The sequence below is a fragment of the Myotis lucifugus genome, unplaced genomic scaffold (genome assembly GCF_000147115.1).
Source record: "Myotis lucifugus unplaced genomic scaffold, Myoluc2.0 scaffold_794, whole genome shotgun sequence".
NCBI classification, from domain to species: domain Eukaryota; kingdom Metazoa; phylum Chordata; class Mammalia; order Chiroptera; family Vespertilionidae; genus Myotis; species Myotis lucifugus.
The window spans coordinates 168,679-192,754 of NW_005871842.1; the positions used below are offsets into that span (position 1 = coordinate 168,679).

At 42.9% G+C, this 24,076-nt stretch overlaps 1 pseudogene; it reads right to left on the reverse strand.

The window, feature by feature from the left end:
* Positions 1 to 1,088: 1,088 nt before the first annotated feature.
* LOC102421451 lies at positions 1,089 to 23,318 on the reverse strand (annotated as a pseudogene).
* Between the last annotated feature and the right edge of the window lie 758 nt (positions 23,319 to 24,076).

The window sequence follows — 24,076 nt, forward strand, 5'->3', positions numbered from 1 at the left end:
CTCAAAAAATTGGAAATGGAACTCCCATTTGACCCTGTGATCCCACTTCTAGGAATATATCCCAAGAAACCAGAAACACCAATCAGAAAGGATATATGCACCCAGATGTTCATAGCAGCACAATTCACCATAGCTAAGATCTGGAAACAGCCTAAGTGCCCATCAGTAGATGAATGGATTAGAAAACTGTGGTACATCTACACAATGGAATACTATGCTGCTGTTAAAAAGAAGGAACTCCTACCATTTGCAACAGCATGGATGGAACTGGAGAGCATTATGCTAAGTGAAACAAGCCAGTCAATGAAGGAAAAATACCACATGATCTCACTCATTCATGGATAATAAAGACCATTACAAACTTTTGAACAATAATAGATACAGAGGCAGAGCTGCCTCAAACTGATTGTCAAACTGCAGTGGGAAGGCCAGGGAGGGTTGGGGGGGAGGAGAGAGGGGATTAAGAGATCAACCGAAGGACTTGTATGCACCCATATAACCATAACTAATGGACATAAGACACTGGGGGGTAAGGGAGGGCAGGGGCTTGTCAAGGGCGGGGGGGAAAAAAGGACACTTATGTAATACCCTTTGTAATACTTTAAGTGAAAAATTAAAAAAAATAAAAAATAAAAAAATAAAATAAAATATTTCATTAAAAAAAAAAAAAACAAAGATATTGGTGTGAAATATGAAAAGTAAGGACCTAAAAGCAAGATTACTCCACCTAGAAAGTTCATCATTTAAAACTGATGGAGAGATAAAAGGCTTACCAGGCAAGAAAAAGCTTAAGGAATTCATCACCACCAAACCAGTATTGCATGAAATTTTTAAGGAACTTCTCTAGAAGAAGTAACAATTTCTAAAAAAACAACATGGGTATAAATTTTTTAAATGTCAATAAATAAATACTTATCAATAATTAATTAAAATGTAAATGGATGAAATCTCCAAAGTGCATAAGGTAGCTGAATAGATGAGAAAACAAGACAGACATATATGCTGTATACAAGACACTCCACACAGAATGAAGGACACACAGACACTGAAAGTGAAGAGATGAAAAAGATATTTCATGAAAATTAAAATTAAAAAAAAAGAAGCTGAAGTAGCATAATTATATCAGACAGCATACAATTTTTGATGCTCTGGACCACCTTGGGTGCCCAGCGACTCTCAGTAGCTTTCAGGTCTTGCTTTTGCTTTTCAATGTGCACTTGAACTTTGGTCAGATAGCACCTGTGCTCTTCTGGGGTGCCATTCCCGCCTCCCTGGAGCATCTTTGCATCGAGGAAGAGGTCGTTTGTGTAGAAGTGACTCTGGTTATCGCTCTCCAACTTCTCAACCACAGCCATCAGCTTCTCCAGCTGCTCCCTCTGCTCCTCCCCAGTAGCCTTGTTATTGAGGCCACAGTACCTATTTTTACACTCCTGGACCAGGCTCTGCAGGCTGTGATTGTCCGTTTTGTCTACATAGTCATCCAAGGACCCGTCTCCTAAGTCCTCCTTGTGGGTGAAGAGGACCACCACGTGTTTCATGGCTCCTGCCCCAAAGACCTCCTTCACCCTCCTCACTGCCACCGTGTCCTGGGCAGTGAAGTGTCCCAGCTGTGTCACCAACAGAAGCACATGGGGCCCTGGGGCTGAGAGCAGATAGCAGTCCCCGATGTCCTTGTACATCTCTTGGTCCTGGGCCTTGGTTTCAAAGATGGAGGGTGTGTCAACCACCTGGATGTTCCTTCCATTCCACGTGCCTGTTTCCACCTGGCACTTCCTGGTCACAGGCTGGGCCGCCAGCCTGGACTCAAACACAGTTTTACAGAGGATGCTATTCCCAGTGGCACTTTTTCCGCAACCAGATTTCCCCACCAGGATGACCCTCAGTGAGGAATTTGATGCCAACTGGGTATCTTCTACACTGCCTGAAAAGAAAAAAATTGTGTATCTTATTAAGCTAGTGCTGCTCCCAATTTTTAAGTCATGGACCCTCATGGTATCTCATTAAAGCTGTGGACCTCCCTCCCAGGAAACTGTCATATCTAAATACATACAAAATTTTCCAACAAATTTAGGAGGTTCTCGATTCATAAAAAGTCTACATAGGAAGCCCACATTGGACCCATAGCCAACAGTATGAACTGCTATACTGAGGAGGTTGCTCCAAGTCCTTCTCAAGACCAAGGAAGATAGTTTTACTGAAAGAAAAGTGGTCCCTGTGTTTCTGCAGGAATGGTGCCTGGCCCGTTTCATGTTAAATAAATGTGAGTTTAGAAGGATGCAAAGAATGAGAGGTCACACATGGGAAAATATTAATACCTCTTTTCACTCACAAATAACCAGGAACACTTGCATAGAAGTGCTCAACATATTCACCTAAACCTTGGGAGAAAAAGAAGTGTCAGCTGTGACCTTCCACAAAGGACCAGCTGAGGTCCCTGGGTCGCTGTTCTTTGGGTGGGGAATTCTCTGCTTGAAATTGAGACAATAGAAAGGTCATAGTTAATGTCAAAGGCATTAGTAGTACATGTGATGGAAAATTCTCCTACTTGGCTGATTGAATTACAGGAAGTTAACAAAAGTGGTGTTAGAGAGGGACACATTGAGCTAGGAGCTAAAACCTTCAAGGGACCAAGAAGGGTGAGAACCGGGAAGTTCTAGAGTTCTTATGAGCCCAAATGGATTCCAAGTTCATTGCAGTGTCCTAAAATCTATTATTTTATTTCTTCTACTCGGTGTTGGCTCTTCCTTTTCTGCAGTGTTCTGGGGTGTTTTGTAGTCTGCATGATTAGCAAATCTTTCTGGAGGACATTTCCATTTTCTGTTCAAAGTGGACAAGGAAAATGAAATTTATTCACAATTCAGTTCAAAAGCCTGCAACTTCTGACTTGAAGTTTCATTTCCACATTTCCCACACATCATGTGCACAGAGAGCAATGTACTGAAGGGGTCGGGTGGAGTTGGGGGTGAAGATGGTGGGGAAGGTAAAGAAGAAATGAGCACTGACTTTTTCTTCTTCAGTTTAAAACACTGGGTTTCTGTCACTGTGTTTGAGGTGAGGAAACGGTGCCTCTTGAGAACTTGGAGCCTTTCTTACCTTCAGCCTTAGTTCCATAGCTGCTCTTTGGAAGTCCTTCCATCCTCTTCTGGGATAAAAACAGGAAAAGAATAAAAAGTGAGTGTCCACATGGAGTTGGTAAGGCCTGAGATCACCTTCAGTTCAGACTCCTAAAAATAATTCTCCACCGAGGAACCATTTCCATTGCTAGTTTCCTAACTCACATTCTGCCCTCAAAAGTCTATACATAACTTTATACAAACCTGGTGATGCTAACACAATGCACTGCGAACACAATGCTTGGTCCCCTTTTTTTTCTGTCTCAGATTACAGGAAAGCAGGAAATGTTTTAAAGCCAATCCATTGCTTATGCCTCCCACTAGAAAAGGCATGAAATGAAAAAAACATTATTTTATAGAATAAGGAGGGGAACATTATCTTATTTTATGTTTTGGATTCATAGTAGACCGACTTTCTGGAAAAAGTACTTCCCCTCATGTCAGTCCTTGAAGGACTCATGTCCCAGATACAACCTTCTCCTTGGATGGCGCACTGTACTTTTCCTCTTGGCCACTGGATACCCATGTGACACAAAGCGTGTTGGGCCCTGGAAATTCTCATTACTTCAAACAAGCCAATGTCATTTGTAGCATGGTATTTTTTTCTCTGTTCTAACAAGTTTGTGATTAACCCCCTGAGCAGTTGGTGGAGAGAAAGGGGTGCCATGGCCAAAGAGAAAGCATCAACACTGAGGACAAATTCAAGAAAAACTCACCTCCTGCTCAGAGTTTAATAAAATGTTTTTCATGGCTGGCTCTGAGGTCCTTGTCTCCCAGTGATCACCATTTTGTATCTCAGAAGATTTAAAGAGAAATTGGCACAACCACTGGCATGAATTGGCATAAATGTTTCATTAAATTGAGGCATAATATTGTGTCACTCATTTTGGTGTTAGAAAAGGAAAGTATGTGACATACCTAAGATGAGTTTATATTTGGTTATTCAGTTTTAAATATTATGCAGTTATGAAACAAGTTTTTAAGTGAAGATAATACACAAACTTATGAAACAAAAACCTACATTTGCAATGAACAAATGTAAGTTTTTTGGCATTTTTACTACAGGTATTCTGTTTGATTGAAAAGTTAACACATTACACATGAATTTCATTTATGTTTTTTGATTCCCCTGGGTTCTTTTCCCTCCCTCTGTCATTCAGAGGCAACCAGTATTCTGAGGTTTTTATGTATCATCTCATGTGTGTATTTACTCTTCTACATACACATGTATCTATAGATAATGTCTAATATTGTTTTTGCATTTTAAACTTTTACATAACTGACATTATTTGTGTAAAATTTTTATACAATTATTTATTAATAAACTTTTAAGCTGTTCCAAAATATATGTTTCCTGCAAAATAATCCCCACATACTGCATATCTCTGTGCAACAATTGATGGATGGCTTTCACCTAACTAGATATTGTTAATATGACTCAAGACCACTATGCTAATTCTCACTGACACAAGCCATGTATGAGAAGTCCCCAAATCTGCACCTTTACTTGGTGATATTACACTCTTAATTTTTTTATCACATTAAGGACAAACATAATGATGTATTCATCAATTTACACTTCCATTTTACTGATTACCTTTGAATTTAAAAATGGTTTTCATAGTTTGTTTGCTATTCAGGTTGTTTCTGTAACATAGAAATATTTGCACACTTTTCTATTAATTTAGTGGGATCTTTTTTGGCCCTCCTTAGGTAAGCCATCTATTTTCATATTTTCCTTTTTTCTTTTTTCCTTTCTTCCTCTTCTGACCCTTTCTCACTTCCTTTGCTTAAGCCCAGAGAAGAGCATTTCCTCACACCCTCTTCCATAAACTATCCTAGAGCCTGGGAATTTATACTCTGGTTCTTGATAACCCTGCTCAAATTCTATGATATTTTTCTCCACTAGATGACCTTTTGTGAGGAAACTGAGCAACAAATGACCTGCCCAAAGTCACACAATTGCCGTGGAGCTAAGACTGAAAAGTAGCTCCTTTTGCCGACGAATTCTCCTGGAGTCCACAGGAGAAAAAATTTATCTAAATAAGTTCCCGGCCTCTTGGACCCCCACATACAATATGGCTATCCCATGGTCAGTACAAAAACTGAGGGTAACAGGCTGGAGGCCTGCCCTGAACCCAACACAAACAATTGTACTGTAAAAAAATTGGGGGTATGCAAAATAGGTTATTCAAAGAGAAAACTGCAGGAGGCAGGAGTTGCTCTAAATTGAAGCATTTCAGGTTAAAACCATCTGGTGTTTTACTGACTTGATATTTTGTGTGACCCAAATGGAGCAGGGTGCTTGACACTGAAAGTCAACCAAACTCAGGTAACAGTAGCTAAGATGCAGGGTAGTCGTCTTCTGAATGTGTCAGGTGACAGGGGAGACATGTGTCCACAAGGGAATGGGCTTTTACGCAGAAATTAATACATAACAAAGTGTCTGGGGAGAGTGACAAAGGATATTAATGAAGATGCTAAAATGAGTCACAAAGTATTAACATGACTGTAGAACTAACCGGTTTTCTCAGTGGTTAGAGCATTGTCCCAGGGACTGAAAGGTCCTGGGTTCAGTTCAGGTCAAGGGCACCTACCTCAATTGCAAGCTCAATCCCCAGTACAGGAAGCAACCCAATAGATATGTCTCTCTCCCACCGATGTTTCTCTCTCTCTGCCTTTTCCCCTCCCTTCCACTTTCCCTAAAAATCAATGGGAAAAATATCCTGGGTGGGGATTAACAAAAACCAACCAACCAAACAACAACAACAACAACAACAAAAACAGCTTAAGAAAAGACTGGGGGAAGCATGGGAGACCTGCAGGAATGTGGTGCATGTCAATCTTGGATCAGGCCAAAGCAGGAGGACAGAGAATGGAGGCATATTCCTCGTCTAAAAGGAAAATTCTGCTCAAAAGTCCAAAATGAGAGGGTGGCAGTCAATGTGCAAGCAGAGGCTATAACAGCGTTGGCAGGACAATAGGAGGGTCTAGGTCAGGCAGGAAGTTGAAGGAAAGGAACATAATGAACCTTTTGATTTTAAAATTATATGAGCCTGGTTTTATCATGGAGGTACTTTTCTGTACCAAACCATGAGACAGCAAGCTCTCTCATGCTGTTTTAGGAAAACCAAACTATATCTTGTCTGCCTTGTTCATAAGTGTCTCCTTCACTCAATGCCACAGTCCCCATATTTCCTGTTTTTACAGTCCCCTGTTTTATAGTTTAGCTCTTGGAATTTCTGGATACATCTCTTACAGAAAGTTCAGCAAATGGATTGTTCCAGGTGCCCTGAAGATGAGACTGTTTGTCATACAGCTGAGTCCTACCTCTTGTCAGAGGAAAGGTGTGGGCTATTTGGGGGGGAAATGGAGTGGTTTGCAGAAGGACAAAGTCCTAAGATAATGTGTACTCAGGGGTCTGGTACTTGGGGAACATGTGGCTCAGTGGAGGTGTCACTTAAGAAGTTAAGATGGTAAATTGAGAAGATTGTCCCTATTTAATGGGGAACCTGGGGAGGTTCAATTTTCCCATCTGTATAATGGGATGAGAATATTCATTCAGCTTCATTAAAGCCTGTGAATCCCCATGAAATGTCAATGGGCTAAGCAGTAGTCAATTAGGTAGAAAGCCAGGAACACTTTGGAATGTATGGGGGTGTGCGCACAGGGTGAAAGTCCCACACCTGTTTCCCCACTGTCAACCCTCTGTTGCCACTAGCACCACAATCATCATCCCCTTTCACTGAGGGATAAGCCCAGAAGTTGAGTAACTAGAAGTTGAAATCACACCAGCAGTGAGTGACTGTTACTAGGCCATGGGCTCTCACACTTCCAAGGCGCTGGGACCCACCCCAGTATCTCCTTACCTGGCTCGGAGCTGTGGGAGCTGTGTTCTGTGGCCCTGCTAATGTGCTCTCAGGTCTCAGGAAGGTGCGGGGAGCAGACACAAAGGAAACCAGGCCTTAACAGTTACACAGGAGCTCCCTGGAGGCCGAATGTTCCAGGGCGAGACTGCTGGGAAGGAAGAAGAAAGGGGATTACTGAACGCCCTCCCCCAGACCCCCACAATAAGGACAGGTCCTTGGAGTGAGTGGCCAAACAGTATCTAGAGACCAGAGGGCTGGGGCTGTGTGCTGTGTCCCCTTAATCTGACGCTTCCTGTCAGAGCCTGCCAGCTGCCAGGCCACCTCCCATTTCCTTTTTATGACTTGTTAAATAAGCAATATGTGGCGGCAGAGGCTATGCAGGCAGTGACAGACCCCAAGCCCCATCAGATTCAGAAACAAGCCCCTGTGACATAGAAAAGTTCCTATGGGACACTAGCCCCCAAACCCTACCCCCCCACCCCATCCCAGCACCCATCGCAGGAGGACCTGCCAAGCCTTACTCCCCAAGACCCTTCTCAAGACTCTGCTTCTAGAATGTTCCTACTTGAGACAGACAAGCACTACTGATCCAAGGAGGACCTGGAAGACCAACTCTAAGAACTTGACATTGATGGATTCTGCAACCCCAGGTGCTGGCTGCCCCCTCTCTGCCATTGGACAGAGCAGCCCCGTGCAACTTAAAAGGACTGGAGCATTTTGTATGGGTTTATTCTGGTGGCAACCGGGAGCAGGGCTATGTTCCTGTTTGTCAACTGACCGCATATTTAAGGCTGGAGCAGTTAACATAGAACAATGACCTTGCAACATCAGATGGAGAACACAATATGGGCTTAGGCTCCCACATTCTGTTGGTCAATTCCAATAGTTTTATTTGGTATATGTGCAGATCAAGGAAGCTCTTCTTATAGGTGCTGTTTTATGCTGATTATTACACAAGAAATTGATTTATAGCATCAAACCACCCAATATACATAAATGAGGTCAGAGGGCCTAACCTTGAATTCAGGGGAAGTCCTTTAAGGCACAGTCTGAAAGAACACTTTACTAGATGGAATGGCGGATTGCAGCTGTTTAATAAGAAGATGCCGGTTCTAGAAAGTTCAGACAATGGTCAGAAGTCCATAACTAGGAACCTAGTGTACGGAGGGGTATGGGGAAGTCAACATCATCGTTCATATTCCACACATTTGCTGATCCTGTTTTACATGCCAGGCACTGTGTTATCTACTGGGGACAGAGATGGAAAGGTCAGAATCAAAGTTTCTGAAAAAGAAAATCACTGAAGAAATGCTATTGACCATGAGGAGAAACTGTTAAACATTCTCTAAGAATAAATGCTTCAAATTATTGAGAGCACAATTTGAGAATCAGGTTGGGGATGCCATGTGACATTTAGCCCCTCTATTTGAGTTTATATAAACACCTGCCATCATCATTATAACATTTTCACAGTAATAATCATCAAGCACCCAAACTTGAGTCTTCTTCCCAAAACAACTGACAAACAACTGGGTATTTCATGCCACTCTTTGTGCAATAGCCATCCCATTATGGCAGCTCTCTGAGGTTTTTCTATGAGTAAGCAAATGCCAAAATTTTTTTTTTTTACTTTTCAATCTTTATTGTTGCAAGTATTACATATGTCCCTTTTTTTCCCCCATTAATCCCCTCCAACCTGCCCTCACCTCTGGCCCAAGGCCTTCACCACCCTATTGTCTGTGTTCATCGGTTATAGCAAATGCCAAAATATTGAAAAACTCAACAATTTAAACAGACAGGTACTGTGGCCATCTAAAAACACATGAGCTCTCCAGAGCTAAAGTTCTAGCAAACTTAGTCCTGATTATTTGGAGATTTTTGATTATTTAGAGATCTTATTTTTCAAAGGAGCTTATTCACAATAGAATGTGATCTCTGAGGCCCAGACTAATACAGAATCTTAGTCAAAGTGAGACCTGAGAAGGAACACTGAGGAAGGTTCAATTCAAAATTGCCTTGGGCCCTGCCCAGTGTTTCTGAAGGCTTGTGCACTGAACAGTCTCAGATTGATTCCAGGTCAGGGGTACGTACCTGTGTTGCAGGTTTGATCACTCACCTATGCCAGGGCTCCTGTGGGAGGCAATCAATCAATGTGTCTCTCTCATATTGATGTCTCTCTCTGCTCTCTCATCTCCTTCCATCCCTTCCACGTTTTCTAAAGAAACCAATGGAAAAAATATCTTCAGGTGAGGATAAACAGTTAATTCAACACGACCATGTTCACAACATTATACTCTCATTAGCTCCATCAGAAAGTGTCATAATTTTAAAAATATAAAATATTTTAAACTATGCCATTTCCTTTTGGAACTGATCAAAGTAGTTTATTTTGTCTTTGCAGAATGATGTAGTCACAAATAATTAAGCTATGATATTTGAGGACATATATGTAGTATAAAATGGATAAACAGGTGAGTAAAAAACCAGTTTAAATTGGATGGAAAGCCTGGATTGGTGAAAATGCCCAGAAGAGCCAGTAAGGAAAATAAGTTCCAATTCTGATTTTTGTCACTGTTTGTTCTTAGGAAATTGCTTAATTCTCAGTAGGTTATTTTCCTCTTAAAAGCAAAGAAAGTTAATGATAATTATCTCTCATAGTTCATGAGGTTATTTTCATCATTAAATATTAAGAACCATTTATTCCTCCAATGCCTGCCCCTCCCTGAGCCTCTCAGGCTGTCAATGGAAACCCTCCCAGGCTCAGAGCTCCTGAATGGACCCAGCATAGCTGCTGAGGATGCTAAAAGCAGGAATTAACAATGGACTTTTTTGCAGCCATGCTTCACAGAGCCCCTCACTGCTGCAGCCAGCATGCCCCTCAGGTTCCCCACCTTTGGTCCCTCATTGCAGCTCATCCAACCAGGTAGCCCACCTTGGGCCTTCCTGGGGCCCTTAACCGCTTGTGACAACGAAGTGCAGTGTAAAGGTGGGTCCTCTGCACAGCTAAGATAAGAAAATGCCTTTCTTTAAACTCCTCTCCCACATTCAGAATAGAAATAAGAAAAGCCTTATTTATTTACTTGGTTGGTTGGTTGTTTGGTTGGTTGATTCTTACACAACCTAAGGATGTTATCTGGTTTTCCAATGGTGTGGCCTTGAAGAACTTTCATGGGCTGGCCCATCCCCTGTCAAACCCGGTAGTACAGCCACCAGCCTCACCTCCGTGGTCTCCAGCTTCTGCCAAAGCACCAGCTACTCCCTGGCTTCTCCAAGAGCAAACAGGAGTTTTTTGTTTTATTTTGTTTTGTTTTGTTTTGCTTTTGTAAGAGCCATAAAGCATGCCAGAAAATGGAATGCGGGACACAAATGGAGTTGTCGGTCTGCAACCCCAGGAGAGCCCTCACCAGAACCTAACTATGCAGCAGCCTGATCCTGGACCTCCAACCTGCACACTGTGGAAGACGCATTTCTGTTGTTTATAAGCCACCTAGATCAGTGATGGCGAACCTTTTGAGCTCGGCGTGTCAGCATTTTGAAAAACCCTAACTTAACTCTGGTGCCGTGTCACATATAGAAATTTTTCGATATTTGACACCATAGTAAAACAAAGATTTATATTTTTGATATTTATTTTATATGTTTAAATGCCATTTAACAAAGAAAAATCAACCAAAAAAAATGAGTTCGCGTGTCACCTCTGACACGCATGTCATAGGTTGGCCATCACTGGCCATGCATTTCCTTTCTTTCTTTTCTTTTCAGCTTCCCTAATGGAGGAAGGGAGTTTCTAAACTTCTTTTTAAAAAAGCTCAAATAAAATGGTTGTTTGCTCTTTACCATGAATCCATTTTCTACTAAAAACAACCAACAATTTCTGTATTTTTCAAGAGAGGAGAGATGCATGGAGACTACTAAAAACAGTTTAGGATGTTTTGAAGTTAGACAAATTAATTTTCAAACTGTGTGCCTCTAGTCCAAAGGGAGACTTGAAACCTTAAAAAGTGAACTTTGGGTCTTTGCAACATTGATAGGGTTCAGTTTAGTGTCATTAAAACTGTCTGCAGCCACAGGATTCCTGCGGAAGGAAGTGTTAGTTTCCGCTCAGCTCCAGGTTCCTTTCTTGCAAGGTTTAGACCTGCACTGTGGGTCCTGGCCTGTGTCGGAGCCTGGCAAGTAGCAGGCAGAACAGGACCAAGGCGCTCAGCAGCGTAGTTTCTCCAGTATTCCTGCCCACTGCCATCCGAGGCAACCAGACCAGCATCCCAGGCTCCCGCTGTCCAGCTCTTGGTCCACCAAGCTCTGGACTACCAGGCCCAGCCACTCCATCGGGCAGAGGAAGCGTCAGACCTCACTAAGATCTCACATTTGAAAAGGAAAGGAAAGTAGTAGCTGGGTTGGACAAAGAGATCCCCAGATCTGGCAAAGCCTATGCCTATGCAGTAGAGAATTCTGGGGCAAAGACTGACCCATAGCCACATACTGCTTGGGCAGACACTGGGAGCTCTGCTGAGCTGGGTCTGGGAAGGGCATGGCTTTTGCTCTGGTAGCAGGAAGCTGTCAGCTAACTGCTTACAAAATTTTCTTTTCTTCTTTTGCATTTTTATGCTGTACATTAGATTCCTAGAAGGATAATAACTGCTGAAAGTGACTCAAGCCAAAATAAAATCTAAAGAGGTTAAATTAAAATAAAAACCTACAACCAAAGAAAAGCCCAGTACCAGATGGCTTCACTGGTGAATTCATTAAACATTTAAGGAATTAACATCAATACATTGCAGATACTTTCTTTTTTTAAAAATATATTTTTTATTGATTAAGATATTACATATGTGTCCTTATCCCCACGTTACCCCTTACGCCCCCCCCCATGCTCATACCCTCATCCCCCTGTTGTCCGTGTCCATTGGTTAGACCTATATGCTTGAATGTAAGTCCTTTGGTTTATCTTTCCCCCTTACCCCCACCCTCCCCTACCTTCCCTCCAAGGCCCGACAGTCCAATCAATGCCTCTCCATCTCTGGATCAGTCCTTGTTTATCAGTTTATGCTGTTCATTATATTCCACAAATGAGTGAGATCATGTGGTATTTATCCTTCTCTGATTGGCTTATTTCACTTAGCATAATGTTCTCTAGTTCCATCCATGCAGTGGCAAATGTAAGAGTTCCTTTTCCTTCTTCCTCTTCTTAAAGAATACCTTTCAGCATTTCATTTAATGCTGGTTTGGTGGTGATGAACTCCTTTAGCTTTTTCTTATCTGTGAAGCTCTTTGTCTGACCTTCAATTCTGAATGATAGCTTTGCTGGATAAAGTAATCTTGGTTGTAGGTTCTTGCTATTCATCACTTTGAATATTTCTTGCCACTCTCTTCTGGCCTGCATGGTTTCTGTTGAGAAATAAGCTGACAGTCATATGGGTACTCCCTTGTAGGTAACTGACTTTTTTTCTCTTGCTGCTTTTAAGATTCTCTCTTTGTCTTTTGCTCTTGGCATTTTAATTATGATGTGTCTTGGTGTGTTCCTCTTTGGATTCCTTTTGTTTGGGGTTCTCTGCACTTCTTGGACTTATAAGTCCATTTCTTTCACCAGGTAGGGGAAGTTTTCTGACATTATTTCTTCAAATAGGTTTTCAATATCTTGCCCTCTCTCTTCTTCTGGTACCCCTATAATTTTAATGTTGGTATGCTTGAAGTTGTCCCAGAGGTTCCTTACACTAACTTCATATTTTTGGATTCTTTTTTCTTTTTGCTTTTTCGGTTGGGTGTTTTTTGTTTCTTCATATTTCAAATCTTTGACTTGATTCTTGGGATACTCTTGTCTGCTGCTGGATCTCTGTATATTATTCTTTATTTCAGTCAGTGTATGCTTAATTTCTAGTTGTTCTTTTTTCATATCCTCCAGGGTCTCACTAAATTTATCGGCGGTTTCCATAAAGTTCTTGAAAATCCTTAGAAACGTGGTTTTGAACTCTATATCCAGTTGTTTGCTGTCCTCCATTTCTGTCATTTGTGACCTGTTTCTTTGTCTTCGCATTTTGCCTGCTTCCCTGTGTTGGTAGACTGGTTTTGTGTGCTAGGTGTCCTACAGGTCCCAGTGGCTCAGCCTCCCCAGTTACCTGAGGTAGACACTCTTGGTGCACGCCCTTGTGGGCTTTGTGCACAGTCTTGTTGTAGTTATGCCTTGATTGTTGTAGGTGTCACTGGGAGGGATTGACCTCCAGGCCAATTGCCAGTGAGAATCAGCTGTGTCTGCAGTGGGAGAACTTCTGTGCTGAAGACACCCTTCTGGGGCAAGACTTGCTTCAGTGGGGCTTTGGTGCTCACTGAGTCTGCCCCCTGAGTGTGTTCCTTATGAATTTGAGGAGTTGTAATCTGGATGGTCCCACTCTGACCACTGGGTACACTGGCTCTTGGGTCTAAGGAGGTGCTAATTTAGCCTCTTTCTGAGGTTACCCAGCAGGAGCTGCGAAGAGATATGTAGATTCCCCTTCCTTTTTTGGGGATTTTGCATTGCTTCACAGATGAGGCCCAGCTGTGAAGCAATGCAAGCTGCTGTGGGGCCTTGGGCCTTGGGCCTTCTCTTGGAAGTTCTGGGTCTGTCTGGCCCAGCTGCAATTAGTTAGGTAATTTTCAGGTTGCAAAGGACCCGGGCATTCATATGCAAAAGCCTCTGCTGCAGCCTGGATGGGGCAGGGTCTCGGAATCAACAGGGTGGAGCAAGCAGCTATGGCTGATTCTCAGCCCTGCCCTAAGGGGCCGCGAGTCTCAGTGTCCTGGTAATTGCTGCCAGCACCACTGAGGGAAAGCCGCCCTCAAGTTCCGAGTTCTGCCTGCTGCCAGACACTCCAGTTTCTCCCCGTATGAGTCCTGGGTCCCCAGAGACTTCCCGGAACCTGAGTTCAGAGCAGTCGAGAGCTTGTGACTCCCTCCCGATTCAAAAAGACAGCCGAGGCCTCAGGTGCCCGCCCCTTTCCGTGAGCACCGGAGCCTCCGTACCTCTGAACTTTACTTTCGCAGCTCCTCTGGGTCTCAGTGTGCTTTTCTCTTTCCTTCTAGTTGTAGAATTTCCACTCAGCCAGCCTTCCTGTGGTTCTGGATGATGTCCGTTCTGACTTTTAGTTGTATTTTTGAAGTTGTTGTGGAAGGCAGCAATTTCTGGTGTTTACCTATGCCGCCATCTTGGTTTCCTCACATTGCAGATACTTTCAAACACCAGGAGAAGAGGAAGTACTTAACCATTCATTCCATGAGGTCAGTGTCCTTTTAAGATACTGTAAGAAAAAACAAACTATGGACAAATAACCTTTATGAATCCTATATAATAAAAGGGTATTATGCAAATACACTAAACAGCATAACAACCGAACAACCAATCTAAGTGTAATATGCTAATGATATGCTAAGGATGCTCAACTGCTCACTATGACATGCACTGACTACCAGGGGGCAGTCAACTGGTCGACCAGTCACTATGATGTGCACTGACCACCAGGGGGTAGATGCTCGAACCAGTAGGTTAGCTTGCTGCTGAGGTTCGGCCAATCAGGACTGAGCAAGATGGGCCAAACACACCCTGAAGCCCTCCCATGGTCTCTCCCCAGCCTGATCGTGCACCAGGGGGGTCCCTCAGGCTGGACTGCACCCTCTCGCAATCCGTGACCCCTCAGATGATGTCAGAGAGCAGGTTTCAGCCCAATCCCGCAGGCCACTCCCTTTGGGAGGTTTCCAGACACAGGGCTCATGGCTAGCGAGAGCCGCTGCTCCAGCAGGAGTCTCTCCCGATCAGGACTGATTGGGCGCAAGCCCATGGCAGGCACAGTTGGGCTGGGATGAGTGGGAGTGGCATAGAGGAGTTGCAGGCCAATCCCTGCAGGCTACCCAGAGGGACCCCACCGGTACACAAATTTGTGCACTAGGCCTCTAGTATAGACATAAAAATCCTTACCAAAATACTAGCAAATTAAATGCTGCAACTTATGCCCTAACCAGTTTGGCTCAGTGGATAGAGCGTCGGCCTGCAGACTCAAGGATCCCAGGTTTGATTCCAGTCAAGGGCATGTACCTTGGTTGCTGGCACATCCCCAGTAGGGGGTGTGCAGGAGGCAGCTGATCGATGTTTCTAACTCTCTATCCCTCTCCCTTACTCTCTGTAAAAATCAATAAAATATATTTTTAAAAAATAAATGCTGCAACTTATAAATGCGAGTACATATGTGAGAAGTATGTACCATATATAAGTATAGATATCTGGGATTTATACTATACCTATTGAATTACATCCCAAAATCTGATATGTCCAAGGCACTCAATGTGTAATTTGTCAGTCGTGTATCAGGTGAATGTCCCCTACTCCTTGGTGACTTGGTGAAATTGTTCCAAACTACAATTACACAGCATGGAAGACTTCACAGTCCTCCCCTCTGTTTCTAAGAGTTCCCCTTCTTTTTCCTCAGCTTTTCCTGTGACAGAGTGCACTGTTTCTACTTCAGTCTGTGACTCTAAAAGCCCCAAATGCACCATTTATAATGTTTCTTAAAAAAAAACAACCTGGTATTTATGCAGAACTATTCATTCTTACCCATTTCTTTCTTTTTTACTTTTAGAAAACTTACTGGAGATACTGCAGAGAACAAGAATCAGCACACAGCCTTCCTCTCTCACTTTGATGACTCTCTCCTCTTTGCTCAACATGTCCTTCCAACATGGGTTCTTCACTGGGCTCTTCACTAACAACTGCTTTTTTCCCCCTCTAATTTTTAAGATGATTTTATTGGTGTGTATGAGACCCTGTTCCTTAGTGGATAAAAATCACGTGTCTCTTTTAGGCCATCCAGCTTTGGTTTAAAAAACAACAAAACAAAACACCTTACTCTCCTTCCTCCCCACTTTGTATTGAAAGGCAGGAAAAGTCAATTTAACAAACATTTTCAAATTTCCCAGATATTCAGAATATTGAATAAATGATAGGCACAAACAGCAAGTGTGGACCAAAAAACATTCAGGTTACTCCCGTCAGGTTTAAAAGAAGACCTATGTGTGGTTATTTCTGGTATCCATTTGTTTTCTTTGACTTTTAAAAGACTCCATTCAAATCAGGAAAAGGGCTGCCTCCTTGGAATTTTCTCCAACTGGTTTTCCTATCTGTTTGCTGGCTGCTGCCTGTTATTTCAGTTGTCTGATTGCTTTCTGTTTCTTTTTCATTCTTGATTTTATTTCTCTATCTCACAGTCTCGTGATGTTGGCTGAGAAAAGCGGTTTTGTGCTGTGCTTCCTGTTTTGCAGCTTTTGGTCTCATCGACCTTTATTTTCTAGGTGACTGGGTTTGAGATTGGCTTATACTTTGCTCTTGTGGTTTCACACTCCGGGTGGCTTCTGGTGCACTTGTTTGTTGCTCAGAGCTGGAGTTCTAAAGGTCATTCCAATATGGGTTCCTTGCTGGGCACTTCACAAACAACTGCTGGATAAGTGACCAAGTCCATTGGAAATACTTTGTCTGAAAATTTCTGCAGGGAAAAGCCACCATAATGCAGAACTTTGTGTCCATTATTCACACATATTCTGGAGGCATCTGTAACAGTTACATTGAGCTTCTCCCATCTAAGAACCAAGAAAAGTACGCAAAACTAGAGGCCTGGTGCACAAAATTCATGCATGGGGGCTAGGGGTCTCTCAGCCCAGCCTGCACCCTCTCGCAATCCGGGACCCCTCTGGAAGTTTCTGACTGTCGTTTTAGGCCCAATTCCACATCTGCCTGCCTGCCTGATCTCCCCTAACCACTCTGCCTGCCTTCCTCATAGCCCCTACCCAACTTGCCTGCCTGCCTGATCGCCCCTAACAACTGTCTGCCTACCTGATTGCCCTTAACCACCTCTGCCTTGGGCCCCACCACTGTGGCTTCATCCAAAAGGATGTCTGAATTGATGTCCAGAAGGTTGTTCGGCTGTCCAGTCTCATTAGCATATTATGCTTTTATTATTATAGATTAGAGGCCATTGTTTGGGGAAATAAGTTTGTATTTTTTAACACTTCACACCAACCTTTGTCTTAAATTTAGGAACACATAGTAAGAAGCAACAAGCAAAGTGTTACCTTGAAAAGAGTTTGGCTATGAGGACAAACTCATCATAAATGTGGTCATTTTAGTCATTGTACCACAGCATTTTCTTCATTTGTTGCAAGTAGAGGAGTGTTTGTTATCCACAGCAGGAAACTATTGTTTGGTTGACATCTGTACTAGCTATTGTTAACTCACCAGCAACTCTTAGATCCTGTATCTCCGAATCTATCTTGGCCTTAGACATTTTTGTCTCTAAAGTTTCATGATATTACTCAAGGCTTTCACACTTTGGATGCTCTATTTAAGCACAAGACATGGTTGTCACAAGGTAGTTTTATTTCCTTCAGCAAGTAAAGGAGAAGGGGGATTCACAGACAAAGCTCTGTCTCCCCAAAGGGAGTGCTTTTATAGACTATTTGGTTAATTAAATGTTGATTTCTTCTTTGTAGTTGGCTACAATTTTGTGGTTGGGCTGGGTTCCTGTCAAACTCATCTTGCTTACCGCTATGCCTACAAAATACTGTGCTACATTTAAACACTTAACAAAATTCATTTAGTAAGAGCTGCTCAAACCTTAAGATTCTTGTCCTAACAATGACATCCACCATAACACGGTACAGGTTTACTCTAATAAGAGGAATTTCACCCTTATTAAAATCCCACTTGATGGTAGCCTATGATCGTTTTAATGTGCCATTGAGTTCAGTTTGCTAATTTTTTGTGGAGGATTTTTGCATTTATATTTATCAGAGAGATTTGCCTTTAGTTTTATTTATCTTATAATGCCCTTGTCTGGTTTTGATATCAGAGTTATTCTGGCCTCATGAAATGAGTTTGGAAGTTTTCCTTCTTCAGCCCTTTTTGGGAGAGTTTATGAAGGATGGGTAATAATTGTTCTTCAAATGTTTGCTACAATTCACTTGTGAAACTGTTTGGTGAGGGCTTTTCTTTGTTGGTAAATTTTTTATTTCTGCTTCAATCTCCTTACTCATTATTTGCCTGTTCATATTTTTTGTTTCTTTATGACTCAGTCTTGGTAAGTTTTATGTTTCTAGGAAATTTATCCATTTCTTGACACATGACTGTTCATAGTAGTCTCTTATGATCTTTTGTATCTTTGTGACATCAGTAGTAATGTCTCCTTTTTCATTTATAATTTTATTTATTTAAGCCTTCTCTAGTTGAAAAAATTAGTCTAGTGAAATGGTTGTACATTTTGTTTATCTTTTCAAAACACACCTTCTAGCATTCTTGTTTTCTTTATATTTTCTATTATTTTTCTGATCTCTGTTTCCTTCCTCTGCTGAATTTTTGTTAGTTTGTCTCACTTTTTCTGGTTCCTTGATGTAAAGTTAAGTTATTTATTTGAGATCTTTCTTCTGTCTTAACGTTGTATCTATCATTATACCCTTTCTTTATACTATTGTAGTCATAAAAGATACTTAGTGTTTTTTTAAATATTTTAAAATTTGCTTAGATGTGTTCATATGTATACCATTTCTGGTCACTGAACAACAGGTTGCTCAGGACTGATCCACACATGGGTCAGTTGTGCAGAAAATGAAAATGGGTGATGACTGGCACCTCCACAAAGGACTGAGCCACCGAAAATCATGAATTGGGTGGATGAACAGAGAATATTCTTTTTATCAATTAAAAATTTCTGCAAAAACCAATTGGCTTTTGAAAGCAAAATAATAATATATGGTTGAGTTTGTATTTTCTGTAAATGTACAATGTATAGCAATGATGCCGAAGGTGGAAAGAGACCTTACAGCGTATGTGATGTGATATAATATTCACTGAAAGTAGAATATGATAAGTTAAAGGTGCACATTGTAAACTGTGCAGCAACCACTAAGAAAAATAAATGATATATAGCTAATAAAGCAGCAGTTGAGATAAAACTTTGTGAATTTTTAAAATTCACAATAAAAGCAGAAAAGGCAAAAAAAGGTAGATGGGACAAACAGAAACAAATAGAAAGAGGATGAATTTAAACACAACCTTATCAATAATCATATTAGATGTAAATTATCTTCATGCTCCAATGGGGCAGTCATATTGATTTTTTAAAAAGCAAGACCCAACTGAATGCTGTCTAAAGGAAATCCCACTTTAAATATAGGGACACGGACAGGTTAAAGGAAAAGAATTAAAAAAGATATACCATGTAAGGGACACACCATGCCCAGATTAGGCACATGAAACCTGCAGGGGCTGTATTAGTATCAGACAGAGCAGGCTTCAGAATGATACCATCTTTACACCCTGGATAAGGAAAGACATTTCATAATGACAAATAGGTTAATTCATCAATAAGACAATAATACTGAATTTTCATGTACCTCATAAGTAACTGAGCTTCAAAAAAACAAGAGGGCTTCAAAATTCAAGAAGTAAATCCTGACAAAAATAAATGGAGAAATAGTCAAATGCACATTTACAGTTAGAGATTTCAACATTCCTCTCTCAATACTAGACTTATTTTCTTTTTTTTCCTAAATTGAGCACAGACAAGGGAAGAGAAACTGGGTTTTCTAGTTCAGATATCTTTCCAGGCAATTCTGACTTGTGGTTTCATTTCCACATTTCCCACAGTCTTATCTGAAGAGGTTCCTGAGGGACAGAGGAACTCTAAGACTTAGGTTTGGTTCCTGATCCTGGGCAGTGTGTGGCTTGCTATGTGTCATTACTCTTTCTAGGCCTCTGTTTCCTCCTTTGTCAGAAATATACAGCAGTCTCTCTCCTGTTTAAAGATCTCCTGAAACCACTGTGAGTGGACCGAGGAGGAGGCTGCTCACAGCCTTGCAAAGATATGACCGGTGGTGTTGACAGTGTTCTGTGAGGCTGATTCTGAGCTCATCGGAGACACTGTCTGCCCCTGACCAGGCTGCTGCACTCAAAACTTGTATGAAGAGGCTAAATTACACCAGGCTGATCATGCTCACAGAGTTAGCATGCCATCACTTATGGGCGAGGGCTGGCCAAGGTTAAGCAATAACTGAAGCTGTCCCTTCTTCATCAAGGTCATCTGTCTTCTAAGTGGAAAAGGGACCAGGGGATGAATGTGGGGTGAGGAACACTATCTGCTCTTTTCAACAAAGGAGATTTGCTTCAGCAACAGGTAGCAAAAACAGGGGGAAATGGCCATTTACCCCTTACATTCCATCCTTCAGTGATAGTGTGGTTTGTGTCTTCCAAGCCCCGAAAAGTCCATATTCTGAGGTAGAATTTGACCTTGGAGGACAATCAACAAGACATTATTCCAGATTCTGATGACCATTTAGGGACTTGTGATGCTGCTGATAGGGCAGTGCAAAGATATTTCTGCTACCTTTCCATTATGGAGTTCCAGCTCAATTCCATTGTGGCCTGAGAACATAGTCCATGTGATTTTAATTCTCTTAAATGTTGTGAGGGTTTTTTTATGGCTCAGTATGTGGCCTATCTTGGTATATGTTCCACATGCACCAGAAAAATATATGTTTTTTGCAAATAACAACTTCTGCAAATATCAGTAGACCCACTAATTGAGGGTGTTATGGAATTCTAGATCCTTCCTGGTTCTGTCAATTGTTGAGGGGATGGTGGAGTTTCTAACTATAATTGCGGATTTGTCTGTTTCTCCTTTCAGTTGTCAGTTTCTACTTCACAGATTTCACATCTCTGTTGTTTGGAAAAACACACTTAGGATTTTTCTGTCTTCTGGGTGGAGTGACCTATTTATCCTATATAATAAACACCTAATATGCAAATCAACAAAACAGTGGAAATACCAGCAGTAGTTCCAGAGAGGGAAGCTACAGGAGAGGGAGGCGACCAGCATTGGTGGCAGAGGGTGGGGCTGGCGAGCAGTCAGTACCAGGACAGCCAAGGCCAGTGCCAGTGGGGGCCCCCTGTTCACCCCAGCAGTTGCCCCACAGATCAGCCCTGATCACCAGCCAGGCCTACGGATCCTATCCGTGCATGAATTTTGTGCACCAGGCCTCTAGTTACTATATAATGTTAATCTTTGTGTCTGGTAAATTTCTTTGTTCTGAAGTCTAATTTATTTGCTATCAATACAGCATTCCTTCTTCCTTTTGCAAGAGTAATATTTGCACCATTTATCTTTTCCATCCTTTAATTTTCAGCCTGTTTTTACCATAATATTTGAAAGGACTTTTCTGTAAGCAGCATACAGTTGGGTCATGTGTTTTAATCTACTCTGACAATCTCTGTATTTTAATTGATGTGTAGCCAGCAAACACAATCTCTTTCCTAGTAGCCTGGATTGCAGACAGTGGGGTGTACTTGTCCCCTGGAATCCCTGGGTATTCCTTCCTACATTCTTCGGGATTCTCTGGGCCTCATTCTTCCCTAAACAAAGACCAATAAGCAAGTGTTTTATTGCTCACACTAGACACTTTGTTATTCTTTTTTCTCATTTATTTTCATCAGTGACCATCTCCTTCCTCAGCAAAGTGACAATGGTAAAGTTTTCCTGTTTGTTCCTTGCAAAAGGATATTGACAAGTGGACAAAACCAAACTCAAGGTTCCCTGTAAGTGCTTCTGCTGGGATCTGTGCACAACCCTTGAACCACAATGCCCTTGGCAGCAGAGGAAACATCAAGTCTCAGCATTTGGCACTTGTTCTCATTCTTATTCCCATGGTTTCCAGGTTGTGAGCCTCTCGCTCCAATATGCACTCAACTGCTGCAGATTATTTTCCATTTTTTACATGGCTCTTTAGTGACATAAGGGCATCAGAAACCTGGGAATCTCTGTCTGTGACGGCAACTGGCAGAGGATACTGTGGGGAAGTGATCTGAAATTACCCAGCATTATTGGAGGTAGGCTTGAGTTTGTGTGTGAAGGTAGAGATGCTGGGGACAGAGCAAGTGTGGGTGTCCAGCTGAGCCAAGGTCTCAGTGTATCCTAGAGACTTAGGTTTCCGGTTAAAGTTTTCTTGGACTTGTAGAAGCCTCTACATTCAAGCTGCTAGAAGATCTGAATGGAGACACTGGGGGAGACATCCCTTCCTGGGACAGATGGACAGTTCAGTGTCTTGTCTTCTTATGGACATTCACCCCACTGTGTATGTGTGGAGGAGAAGGGCATGTGTGTGTGTGCGTGTGTGGTTTTTGCAGGAGGATTTAGGAATGACAGAGCAGTGTGTTTGTTCAATGGGTATATAAGGCACTTTGGTCCCCTGGTGCCACCAGGGATCATCCCAGGATCTGGGGCCACAGCCTGAGATCAGTGGAAAACAGGCAAGAGCAACACTTGTTGGGCTCCAGTAAGAAGAGCTCAGGGAGGGCCAGGTCCCATGGGCAGGTTTGGCGAAAGATGGGAGTGGGCAGAATTTTTGTCTTTGGATTGGTAGGTTACTGCCACTGAGGGACACAAGGAAAGCCTGCGTGCCCCAGAGGCACAAACACCAGGGAAGAATGTGATTGTCAGGTGATGGTTCCAAGCCCTACTTATATACACTCTGTCACTCATGACAGACCTCAACTATGGCCTCTGGACTCCAGCTGGCAACACAGGACCAGGAAGCCCAGCAGCTCAGCTGTGCTCAGTTTCCCTGCCGCCATCCACATGTGCAGCCACAACAAAAGCCAACGTCCTCATAGCCTGCACAGGCAGCCCACCAGCTTTGCTGCCACCTGTGGTGGATGCTCCTCGGGACTCTAGAAAGCCAGCGCCTGCGCCAGGTGGTACACGACATTGGAGTAGGGGGCACCCAAGTGGTGCAGCACCAGTCGCTCCACAGCACCAGCAGCTCCTGCACCTGGGCCTCTAGGTCACTGCCCACTGCCCAGTTGTGCAAGGTGCCCCCCCGCACTCGGCCACCAGAGCCCACAGTGGAAGGTTGTCAGTGTGGTGCAGGAAATCCTGCGGAGAGTCCCGACCCAGGCCCTCCCTGCATGTGAACAGCACGATGGTGTACGCCACCACTTGTCCCTGAACAGGACCTTGAGCTCACTCATGGCCAGCTGATCCTGTGCAGTGAAGCAGCCCACCTAGTCACGAGGATCAGCACGTGGGGCCCAGGCATGGACAGCAAGTAGCATCTTCTCACACCTCATGGTCTGCCCTGGGGACTAGGGAGCTAAAAAGGTCTGGGGTGTCCATGACTTCCACGTGCCACCTCTCCCACCTGCACCTCCCCACTTCGCAGGCTCTGGTCACTGAGTGGCTGTGAGTCTGGAGAGGAAAGGCCTGTGGCCCAGGATGCTGTTCCCGGTGGCGCTCTTCCCAGCCCCTGTCTTCCCCACCAGGATGAGCCTTAGCATGGCCTGCGTGGTGTCTTTGGAACCTGGAGATCAAGTCATCTGTGAGCTTCCAAAGCTTAAAGCAACATAACCCGGTTACCTGGAACCCCGGAATCCTTGGAACAAGAACAACAGTATCTCAACTCTGCTTTTCCAACCAAAGCCTTATGAACTCAGGAGGATCTTCACCATCTATCCCCATGACCCTGGCTTCACCATCTGGAGGGCATTTCTCTAGGGGAGTCCCCTTCATCATTCCAGACATGACCTCACCTTCATTATCCCTGGTGGTCCACACCCTGCAGAGCTGTCCCTATTTGAGGCTTCAGTGGCCTCAGCCATACTTCTCCCAGATTCCAGCCCAGGGAAAACAGTCAAGAGGGGTTAGTAGCCTGGGGATAGAGAGTTGGCTGGAGTCTCAGACACTCTGGGTTTCACACACAGCCCTGCCTTCGGCCAGCTGTGCCACCTTGGAAGTTGCTTAATGTAAAAGTTAAAAATTTGTACAAAAATGGGACTAAGAGTATTGAGTTGTTTCTTCTGGGGTGTTGAGAGGATTAGATGAGGTCACCTCCTTCCTTCTTCCTTCTCTCCTCTCTCTCTTCTCCACACTCCCCTTCCTCTTAAACCTTCTTCCTGCTAATAAGACACCCGTTTAAACCTCCATCCTGGTTCTCTAACATTCTACCTGGTGAGTCACACTTCATCCAGTGCATGATCTGATACCCTCTTTATCCTCTTCCATGGAGATCACAGTAGGTTTATTAACCTCACTTTAT